Genomic DNA, 12,010 nt, shown 5'->3' on the forward strand with positions numbered 1-12,010 from the left:
ATTGAATGAAAATAAGAATTGCACAAATTTTAACTATAGAAATATATTTTGTTTACTAAAACATTGTACATGTAAACTTAAACTTAACTAATTTCTATTTGAGTGATTTTGTTGAGGATAGGACGATGATAGGAGAAATATGAAATGAAACGCTAAGAACGCTCAACGCGCCTAATTCTCTAGTGCTGCGCGCGCAGCGGACCGATCATGTTTGAGTGGGAGAGAGACGCAAGGCATTCGCCGGTCCGGCGGGCCTCTCTCTCGTTCGGTGACTCACCGTAACAGACGTGAGCGGGCGTTACACTTTTTCATGAATGACTCCGAGCCACAACCTAATTTAAGACGTCACGTCAAAAAATCAACACCAATTTTCTGTCAAGATAAAGTCGGTATTTCATGTGGTAATAATGGTTCTGGAGCATTTGATCTATGATATTTAATACATCCTGGACACTGTTCAACTTTATTCTTTATATCCACTGTCATTCATGGCCAAAAAACTACTGTAAGTGCTTGCTGAATACATTTTTCGTATCCTAAATAACCTTCATAAATGATTAAAATTATAGTATGGTTTAATTTCTGTTTCCAATTTATTTTTCGAACTTGGTCAACCTTCATTATCATATTTTATTATTGACTGTAAAACTCGTATCAGTTTTGGTTGCCGCCTGTATTTCCATTAATTTCTTTGAAGACACAGCTAAATTGTTAACTAATAAACTTCCATGTATACGTAACTCTTCAACTCCACTATCAGTATTATCTGGACCTTCTGCTGGTGTCTGACTTATTGTATCTGCGCTGAAAAGAAATTTTCCTGGAGTATAGCTAACTTCTACATCATAAAGCTGTAAGTTTACCATCATTCTTTGAAAACATGATGGAACCTCAGATAATGGTTTCTTAAAGTCTGACTAATGGTTTATGATCTGTTTCAACTTGTACTTTTCTACCATATACATATTGTTTAAATCTAGTAGGTACATCCTAACTGGATTGCATATAGCTCTTTCTCTATTTGTGCGTATTTATTTATTTATCGTATGGCAATTACAACATATTTAGAATGGACCATGCATGGAACCTGGTGGCTTTTGGGTAATGCAGGGCATGTTATTTTGCTATGCGTTCCATTCTTGGGACCATGCATTCGTGATGTTTAACTCCTCATGTATCATTCTTGCCGTTTTCATTGGTGGTTTTCTAGAACGGAGACGGGTATTTCGTGCATCCTCGGTATCTTGGTGGATCGGCAGGTTTATATTGTTCATGAACTTTTTGTATTTACGTGTAAGTGCGTCAACTTGTCTTAGATGTGGAGGCGGTATTTGTGCGTAATTTGAGTAAGACTGTGACAAAGATTTAGAAGCATATGCTATAGGTTTTTTGTTTTGTAAAATCACTGCACCAACTGCAAACTTTGAACTGTCAACTGATAATATTAATGGTAGATTGTTACCAAAATATGCCAATACTGACGATTGACTAACCATTCCTTTAAGCGCCTCAAATTCTCTTCCCTTTTCTTCTGACCAGTGAAAACTAATATATTTTTTTAAATAATAAAAATGTTTCGTTCGCTTTGCTAAATTATCTACGTACTCACCTAAATAATTATTCATTCTTAAAAATCTTCTAATATCAGCTACACAGTTAGGAATTGGCATTTGACAAATTGCACTTACTTTACTAAAATCTGGACATATGCCTTCTGCACTAAAGATATGACCCAAATATTTAATATTTGACAATAGAAATTTGCATTTGTCCATATTAAATTTTAAATTGAATTGATTTGCCCTATCTAGTACTAGTTCTAGTATTTTATTGTAACCTTCCAAAGTTTCACTATAAATTAGAATATCATCTATATACAAACAAACTTCAATGTTCCGACTATTTCATTCATAAGATAATCTTGTAAATCTAAACCTTCTAATGGGTGTATTAAATGTGCATAACTTAGAACTCTCTAAATCTAATGCTATCATCCAAAACCCTGATTGTGCATCCAGTGTTGAAAAATATCTTGCTTTTACTAATTTTGACCTAATCTCATTAAATGTTGGTATGGAATAATGACATCTCCTCCGAAAGCATACTGAGCGAAGCCGGCGAACCACCTCTAAATTACCGAAGAATATACTTAGCTCTAGCGCATGCTACATCTATAGCCTCAAATATAAAAAAACCCCTCTACTGTAATACTTTTAATAACAAATATATTAATTATTACAATAATAAGCCCCGTGCCCCCAAACCTTATTACGAGAGAATCCGATTATATAGCTCCAGACTGAACATTCAATTCCCAACAGTATTTCAAACGAATACCAATAACTATCTACCTTGGATTATCGAACAGCCCAAAGTCATTACAGCATTAAGTATATAATATAATAAACATGAAACTAGTCCTATTATTTTTAAAGTTAAACTAAATTCAATCCTAGATCAACAATACAATGAGTGGATTAAAATTTATACAGATGCATCCAAAGGTGAACTTGGCGTTGGAGTAGCAGTGGTAACCCCAAATGACACTTTTCAATTTACACTTCCTCTAAATTCCAGCATCTATACTGCAGAACTATTTGGTTTGCTCAAAGCCATCAAGCAAGTAAATATTAAACAGAGTGTCGGAATATCGCAGGCGATCTAAAAGTTTATTTCAAAAATAAGGTGTTAAGTGCGTGGAATCGGGAGTGGAATGACTCTAGTTCGAAACTCAGAACCATCAAAAGCGATATTTTTTCATGGAAGTCCACAGCCAGAAGTAGAAGATGCCAAACTATTATTACACGTCTACGACTTGGACACTGTAGGTCTACTCATGCCTATCTCTTCTCAAATAGTGAACCTCCAAAATGCGAAACATGCAATACAGTAGGCAGTATAAAGCACTTCTTGATAGACTGTCCTAAATATGTAAATCAAAGACAGTCTTACAATTTGCCAAATAACCTGGAAGCACTCCTCAACAAAAGTTTAGTTCCGAACAATTTATTAGGTTACTTACAATGTATAAATATGTTACACACAATTTAACTTAATTAATTGTTACAAGTGTTCAATTGTTCACAAATTGTAATTAATTGTTACAACGATTGATTGTTACAAATGTTAAATTTAATATTATTACAAATGTTACAGGAATGTCGCTAATAACCTTTGGGTGGATGCGACTTTGTTTCTTTAAATAAAAAAAAAGATAATGACATCTTTTTATAGCTTTGTGTAAATTACAGCGATCCAGACAAACTCTCAAACTTTTATTACTTTTTTCGACTGACTATTGAATTTTCCGATTCACTTCAGTAGACAACATTCTGTTTAATTCTTCGTTTAATTTATTATGTAAAGAAAAAGCTATTCTTCTTTGCGGTTCTATTGTATATGAGCTTTTGTCTTAGTTTGATTTTTTACTTTGTTTATTGTGGAGTTGTTACATTTTGTTTATAATCTGCCGTTTCTGCATACAAAGTTTTATAGTTTGATTTCTATTTTAGGTTTGCGTCAGAACGAGCTTAAAACAAAATCCGAAGCAACGTTCGTAATACATACTGGAGTAAAAAATCATTTAAGGATACACGCTGGCGAAAAGCCTTACACGTGTGAAATTTGTTATAAGCAATTTAGTCAAAATGGAAATTTAAAAAGACATTTAATGATACACACTGGAGAAAAGCCTTACAAGTGTGAAATTTGTTTTAAGCAATTTAGTGAAGCAGGTAGATTGAAAATTCATTTGCATCTACACACTGGAGAAAAGCCTTACAAGTGCGAAATTTGTTTTAAGCGATTTAGTGAAGCAGGAAATTTGAAACAGCATTTACGAATACACACTGAGGAGAAGCCGTATACGTGTGAAATTTGTTATAAGCAGTTTAAAAGAGATGGAGATTTGAAAACGCATTTAAGAATACACACTGGAGAAAAGCCTTACCAGTGTACAATTTGTTCTAAGCGATTTAGTCGAGATGGAAGTTTGAAAAACCATTTAAGGATACACACTGAATTAAAGCCTTACAAGTGCGAAATTTGTTTTAAGCAATTTAGTGAAGCAGGTAAATTGAAAATTCATTTGCATCTACACACTGGAGAAAAGCCTTACAAGTGCGAAATTTGTTTTAAGCGATTTAGTGAAGCAGGAAATTTGAAACAGCATTTACGAATACACACTGAGGAGAAGCCGTATACGTGTGAAATTTGTTATAAGCAGTTTGAAAGAGATGGAGATTTGAAAACGCATTTAAGAATACATACTGGACAAAAGCCTTACAAGTGCAAAATTTGTTTCAAACAATTTGCTCAAGTTGGACATTTGAAATGGCATGTAAGGATACACACTGAAGAAAAGCCTTATAAGTGTGAAATTTGTTCTAAGCAATTTAGTAAGCAATATTTAAAAAAACATTTAAGGACACACACGGGAGAAAAGCCTTACAAGTGCGAAATTTGTTTTAAGCAATTTAGTGAATCAGGACATTTGAAACTCCATTTAAGAATACACACTGGAGAAAAGCCTTACAAGTGTGAAATTTGTTCTAAGCGATTTAGTCAAAATGTAAGTTTGAAAAACCATTTAAGGGTACACACTGGAGAAAAGCCTTAGAAGTGTGAAATTTGTTTTAAGCAGTTTACTCTAGCATGTCATTTGAAAAAACATTTGAGAGTGCACTCTGGAGTAGAGCCTTATAAATGTGAAATTTGTTTTAAGCAGTTTACTGAAAATATTAAATTATTGAAGCATTTAACAACGCACAGTAGAGATTAATAGTTAAAATATATAATAATTTTAAAATAAATGATGTAAACACTTATGGTGGTCACTTGATTGATCAATAATAAAACAAAACAAAAAATATAAAAGTTTATTAATTTCCACAGAGTATGATCAACTTGACACGTCAGCTTTAGGAGATAAATTTGAATATATCCCTTCAATCGCTTGGTTTACAAATTGTGGTAATTCTAATTGAGTCTTTGGACTCTTTGGCTCCCACACTTACTATTACAAGTTTAATAACACTTTTCTTTATCCCATCCAATTTACACATTTTCTCTTCTATTTTCAAGACAAGGGCAACAGCCTCCTCCCCGTTTGTGGGATGTATGTAATCTATACCGGTTTCTAATAAATAATGTTACGTTCTCTTGGCCAACATATCCTAAAAGTAATAACCTCTTGGGCAGAATTAAAGTGCTTGAAGATTCTTTAAAAAATCCCGTGCTAGTATTAAAATGGAAGTAGAAAAATTAAAACATAAGTGAGAAATTCTTTTAGAAAAGGATGGAACACCATTATCTGGAGTTCTTTTTCAATTTTTGATATATAAATATTTTAAGATGGAGACCATATACAAGAACAATAATCTAGATCAGGTCTAACTAAAGAAAGTCGCTGTTCACTGTATCTCAAAAGCTACTTAATTGATACTTCTCAAATTTTGCACACTTATTTTATAGATAAATTACCGCAACATAATAGACGCAATAATAAAGTCGCAACAACAAGTTATTTTTCATTTTGTTATAATTTAGTTTATGTTGTTACACTGTGCTGTTTGAGTTGACCAGTTCTCACTGCTGGCCAATCGGAATTTTTTTCAATGACGCTTTTTAAGCGACTATGAACCTTAAAAATGCTTGACTTTGAAAAGTGTAGAAGTTAAAACGTAAAACATGACAATTATTTAACTACGCAGTTAAAATTTCTCTTAAGGTGTGGATTTGGAAAATAAACAGTCGTACTTTACTACTAATATAAGGCTTTATTTCCTATAATATACATACTAAACAACTAAACTAACTTAAGCGTAAAGCGATGCTTCTCACTACAACTACGGTATGAATGATAGTCGTTGACACATGGTACAATGAATACACAAGGTATAATACATAATGTTCCAAAATCGGCTCGCTTTCGCGCATGACGTAGTCAAGATCGCTTATTCCCGCAACATTTGAATGTAGTTGTATAGGAAAGACTTAATTTTAAGTTTTTTTTATATAATTTGGCTAATTTAATTATAGTAATTATAAAGAGATGATAAAATTATGTTATTATAATATTTATCCTTTATAAAACATAGATATCCTTTATAAGACAAGTTTTAATTATCTTTTATTACACGTAGGTACAGGTTAATTAACTTATACTCCCGAGTTCGATATTTCATGTTTAAAAAGATACAATGGAGGTACACAAAATTTGTACGTATATATACCTACTGAACTAAACACAAAATCAAAATAAATAATGACAAAGTCAACTTTATTTATATCGAATGAGCTAGCTGGCCATCGAATATGAGTGTAGTGAGGGCACACAATATTGCACAACATTTAAAATGACATTTTTGTAATATTCACACATAAAATTATCTTGGTATTGTTTATAATAATGATAACATTGTATATTTTAATAATGATAACGATTTAACAAAGAAAAATATGTTATTATTTTAGAAGATGCTAAATTGATTTCCTCCGAAACAGTTCTTATTGCAAATTGCATAGCAGGCTGAGGCTAGTTTCTTACTTAACAAATCGATATGAAAAAACCATTTAAGGTTTCATGACTAATAATTAATAAAAATAAGGATTTAGACTTACGTCGTTGACCTAGAAGTAGTAAGAAGCTGCTCAACATACTTTTTGGACTCTCTGTGTTCGCCTCCTTGTACGCGTTTCTTTTGGTTGGTTAAAAGGGTAGCCGATGTTGATTTAGGCAAATAAAGACTAGGTACTGCCTCAGGTTTGAGTTTTAGAAACGTAATTTAAAAGTTCCTGTTGTAGATTTCTTTGGTAATCTTCAGTTTTAAAATGTGTATAACAAATTCTTGCAGTATTACAATTAAAATTATCCTATCTACAACAAGATATAATCCACAGTTTTCTGGTCACACTATCTTTAGGAAATGTATGAAACCTAAAGATTTTATCTTTATTGTCACTACTGCAACAAGCAATTGCACAGCGTACTTTGAAAAAGGTACAAAACCAGATATACAATGGCAAATAAAAACTTTCAGTTTTACAAAAAAATACTATACAGTATAAATAAATAGTAACTAAACACCATTTGTATAAAGACACATGTGTAAGCATATATCTAAATTATTTTTCTATTATAAAATAGATGACTCAGTCAGTATTAAGTTAATTTAAAATATATTTATTATCTCATAACTTGCAATTTGCAATAGTCACCATTGATAACCGATAATATTGTTGAACTTTTGTTTTTATACAAGCTTTCTGTCTTGCCGGTGTAAAGTCGTCTGAAGTCGATATTTATTGTGTTTTGCGTTTGAACTAATTTGTGTCTTATTTTCATATTATTATATTGTTTGATAAGTAAATTTTGCATATAATAATCGGTGGGTTATAGTAATGTGTATATTTTTTATTTTACTAAATTTCATTATAACTCATCTAAAATACCATATTGAATTGTAAAACAGATTTTTCTCTATTGTACTCTATTTTGTTTTTATGTCAGTAAAACTGCTTGGAAGTGAGTGACAGTGAATCAGAATAAGCAAATCTACTACTATTTACCTATTCACAGTATTTCCACTGCAGAAAATTTTTAAATTTCAAGGGATTTGCATACAAAAAGAGTACTTATATTATTAGTATATGTATGAAAACAAAAATAAATATTTCGCCTGAATCTCTAGGAGAAGTAAAGGTTTTACGCTACTGAAAATATATTTTTTATTCAATTATAACCAAAACAAAACATTTAAAAAAAAATTAGATCACTTTTTAACCATAATTTCAAAATTAATGTGTATGTTAAGCTGTAATAATGGGTTCGAGGTGGTTCAGGCGATCTTAACTACGTCACACTCCTGGGCCAGCTGTCAAATGTCATGCGCAATATCATACCTTGTGTATTCATTGTACCATGGTCATGCCAACCCATGATACTGTGGGTGCGTTCCGCTTACAAAAAACCAATATATACAGTGTAGGTAAAAGTTTCTGGTCGGTATAGTAGAATTTAACAGGATATCTAACACAGATATAAAATCATATTTTCAGCGAATAGACAAAGATAAAAATCATATTTCCCCTCCACATTTCTCATAGACGCCCATTAGTGAGACGACTATTTCCGATCTAGCTTAGTGTTGGTCATAATCACCGTTCGTAGACTTGAGTTCGCTTGAGTTACGTTACCAGAATACAAAAACCAATAGGGAGTTTTTGTAACTACCTAACGTAACGTATCTCCCTATACGTAAAGAACTAACGTATCGAAGAAGATGAACGTTAAATTGAGAGTTTTTGTTCTGCACGTAACGTAACGATGGTGTTGCTTTCACCGAATTAGTTATTAACTAATAAATTGTCAGTGCCAGTCTTGTCCTTGTCATTTAACTCTATTTTTGATATTCAAAATAAATAACAAATATTTTTTTGAACAATTTTTAATTTTTGAGATGGACGCGATATTAAATGTAGGTGCCTTTATTGATGATGAAGAAGACGAAGACATAGAAGATGCCCTTCTTCTCCACATCTTGCGCGACTATACGGCCGCTTTAATTTTGATACCATTAAAAATATTTTTCGCTTTTGAATTAAATTCCACCTTTCTGGATGGTCGTAAGGGTTCTTGCCTACAACTACCTGCAACAAGAACAAATCATCTTCATTAATGAAGTGAAGTCGTTTTTTACTGCTTTTCATTATTTATAAAAATCAAATCAAATATACGTAACCACAAATGTAAAAATACACGTACCAGGTGTGCTTATGAAATGTGGATGTTGAAATTTTGGTAATCGGGTAAGATTCCCTTTCGCATTCGGTTACCTTCGGCTCGATAGGGATGCGTATGAACGTAACGTACCAGCCCGTTACGTTAGGTAATACGTATCTAGATACGTTAGTTCAACCATTAATGCGCATGCTTATATGTCAAAAAAATACGTTACGTATACGTATTTGCTTGCACAAAAACTCTCTATTTATTCGCGATTGAAACTGAATGTAGAGGGCAGGTCGATTGCAGTGTAAATTGGTTGAAGGGGAAGAATTACGTCACGAGAGTACAGTTTCAGACTTAATGTTCATTGGTTAGGCGGAAGAGGCAACCGTAGTAAGTCTACGAACCGTGGGTCATAATCGCATGATTTTAAAAATCGAATTCTATCTATCCGAATGATATACACAATCGGATTAACATTCGAATGAAGATCGAAGATCATTCGTATTATACCGAGAGTAACCGAAATCCGTCACAGGGTTCCGAGTTGGCGATTGTGGTGACAAGCATGCGAATGATCATTTGAACGCTAATGCCCATTTAGTTTTATTGTAAAGAAAACGATTTAGAGATTTGTTAGGTTAGGCGCTGTGGTTACGTTGTTAGATTTTAACCGAATACCCCCAAAGTTATAGATTATACCAAAAACCGATTATCATTCGAATTCCGATTCAATAACGGGATGATCAAGTTATTTCAAATAATCGGATTACCGATTATTTTTCATTCCAATGCGCCCATCACTAACTAGATTGGTAACAGGGATAGCCAAGGTCAAATCACGTTCGGATTTCGCTCCCATTCGTTTGGTGGCGCTGCTAGTCTCGTTCCTGCGCGGAGGGAGTGTGCTGTGATCAAGTCAAAGTTGAGTTTAGACAAATAAGGCGCCATATTTGTATTTGTTTTATTTTTTATAATTTAAAATTTTTTATATAAGTAGTGCAAAAAGGTACAATTTTAGACGATTTTTATTATGACATCGAACACATTATTTGGAATACCAATGGAAAAACGAAGAAATGAACAAAGAAGTTGTTGTGTTCCAGATTGCATGGATACTACTAGCAAGCATTACCGTTTTCCAAGTCCACGAAATTATATGGATATGTTTGATAAATGGGTGAGTGCTGTTAAGAGCCCTAAATTGTAAATTTATGTGACTAAAATATAATTGTAGCAAAATGCCTTTTGCAGAATTAGGCTTTTATTTACATAAAACTTGATATAAGAATGACAAAACAACTATTTAAATACTGACCAGTTGTTCTCACAAGAAAACTAAATTATACTACACTTGGCTTGTATTATTAATATTTCTTGTAACACATATAACATTTCTTGTAACATTTTTATAAATAAAGGTTTTATTCTATATTTTATTCTTTAATTTTTTAATTACTTTGACATTTTAATGTAATGGAAAATAAATATTGTCTCAACATAACAAAAAATCCCAAAAAGTATACGAAAAATATTTATTATCGTACATGATAAAGATTTTTCTTGTTATTTTAGGATTATATCGATTTTTCTTTACTTTAAAATGAGTTCACAATCCTAGGCAGTATTACTAAACTTTTGAATTTAGCGTCATCTATATGTAGTTACGCTCCCGGTCACTAGGTCATGCGCCAATCATTGTTTTATTCGTTAACACGGAAGTTTCAATGCTAGGTGGTAGTGTGCCATGATACTATAACTAACAAGATAAGTCAACGCGCATGTTCTTGCATCTCTCTCGCACACTTGTGACGTAAACCCGAGACAACTTTAATGATGCCAAGGGCCAAGTTAAATGCTCTATCTGTTGCTATCCTGTGTGCTTCAAAACGTAGTGAATGAGATTTTTAAGTGTCGTTTTTTTTGTGTTTCCTAGAGACAAACAAATGCGTAAAGTATGGGTCTTCAAGTGTTTTCAGCGAGACAAATGATGTAGAAACCGCGAGAATATGATCAAAACATTTTACAGAAGCTGACTATTGTTTAAAAAAAACTATAGTGCAATATTACTACTAATAGTATAATTAATTATGAAATTGTCACTGAAGAGATCTTTTCCTCGCTAAACATTCCTAGTGGTGATACAGAAATTAACCCTGAAGATTTAATTGACAGTCATCAAGATTTTATTAATTCGAATATAAAAGACCTGAAATGGGATGGAATGGAAAATTTAGCCGGTTTCATTGCATTTAAGTTACAAAAAAAAGAAATACTTGGATATATTCCGGACGCTAACGGTAAATCGTTTACTTGGGTAAAATACGTTTATGAGGGTGGTTTACTCAAACCCACACTGGAATTTGTAACTAAATGTAGTGAACTGGAACATATTTTTCGTAGTTATAATCACAACAAATTAAAAATAACTAAAAATTATTTAAAAAACCTAATAGAAGCTGCAAAATATGTAAATGTTAGCGAAGATGTAAAATTACTTTTTTTTATATGTAAAATGTATTTAATACTAATTCCAAATAAAAATATTAAAGATAATTATTACAATATCCGCAAGAGAAAAATCACGAAGATTGGAAAATAAATGTCTAAATAATATTCAAAAAGTCTGAAGTATGACCTGCTTTTCCTTATATTTCAAATGATTTACATTTTACCGGTCTTTTATATTTAATTTATGTTTTGTAGCAATATGTATTTTGTTTGTAATACACACAATCAAATCGAAGATTCATATATTTCCTTAATTAATTTTACAAATTACTAATTAATGTTCAAACCACGTTTTCACAGAAAGTAACTTGTTATGACTTCTTAGTGCAAGATATGGCATCGAGGTATACTTACCGTTAATTGTTTAAGTTTCGAAGTTGTTCATTACAGTAATGGAACAACGTTGCCATATGATGCATCGTTAAAATAAGATCCACACAAGTCCCCTGGCTTTGTCTCGCTATGACGTCATGCGCAAAGTCGATTAAAATTAGAACGGCAAGTGAGCATACCTTGTTTGTTATAGTATCATGGTAGTGTGCTATGCTAGTCGTCAGTCGTGTCACATCATGGTACAATGAATACAAGGTATGATATTGCCCATGACATTTGACAGCTGGCTCAGGGGTGTGATGTAGTCAAGACCGGTCGAACCCATTATTACAGCTTAACGTACACATTAATTTTGAAATTATGGTCAAAAAATGATCGAATTTTTTTTAATGTTTTACTTTGGTTATAATTAAATAAAAATATATTTTCAGTAGCGTA

The sequence above is a fragment of the Diabrotica undecimpunctata genome, chromosome 1 (genome assembly GCF_040954645.1).
Source record: "Diabrotica undecimpunctata isolate CICGRU chromosome 1, icDiaUnde3, whole genome shotgun sequence".
NCBI lineage: Eukaryota > Metazoa > Arthropoda > Insecta > Coleoptera > Chrysomelidae > Diabrotica > Diabrotica undecimpunctata.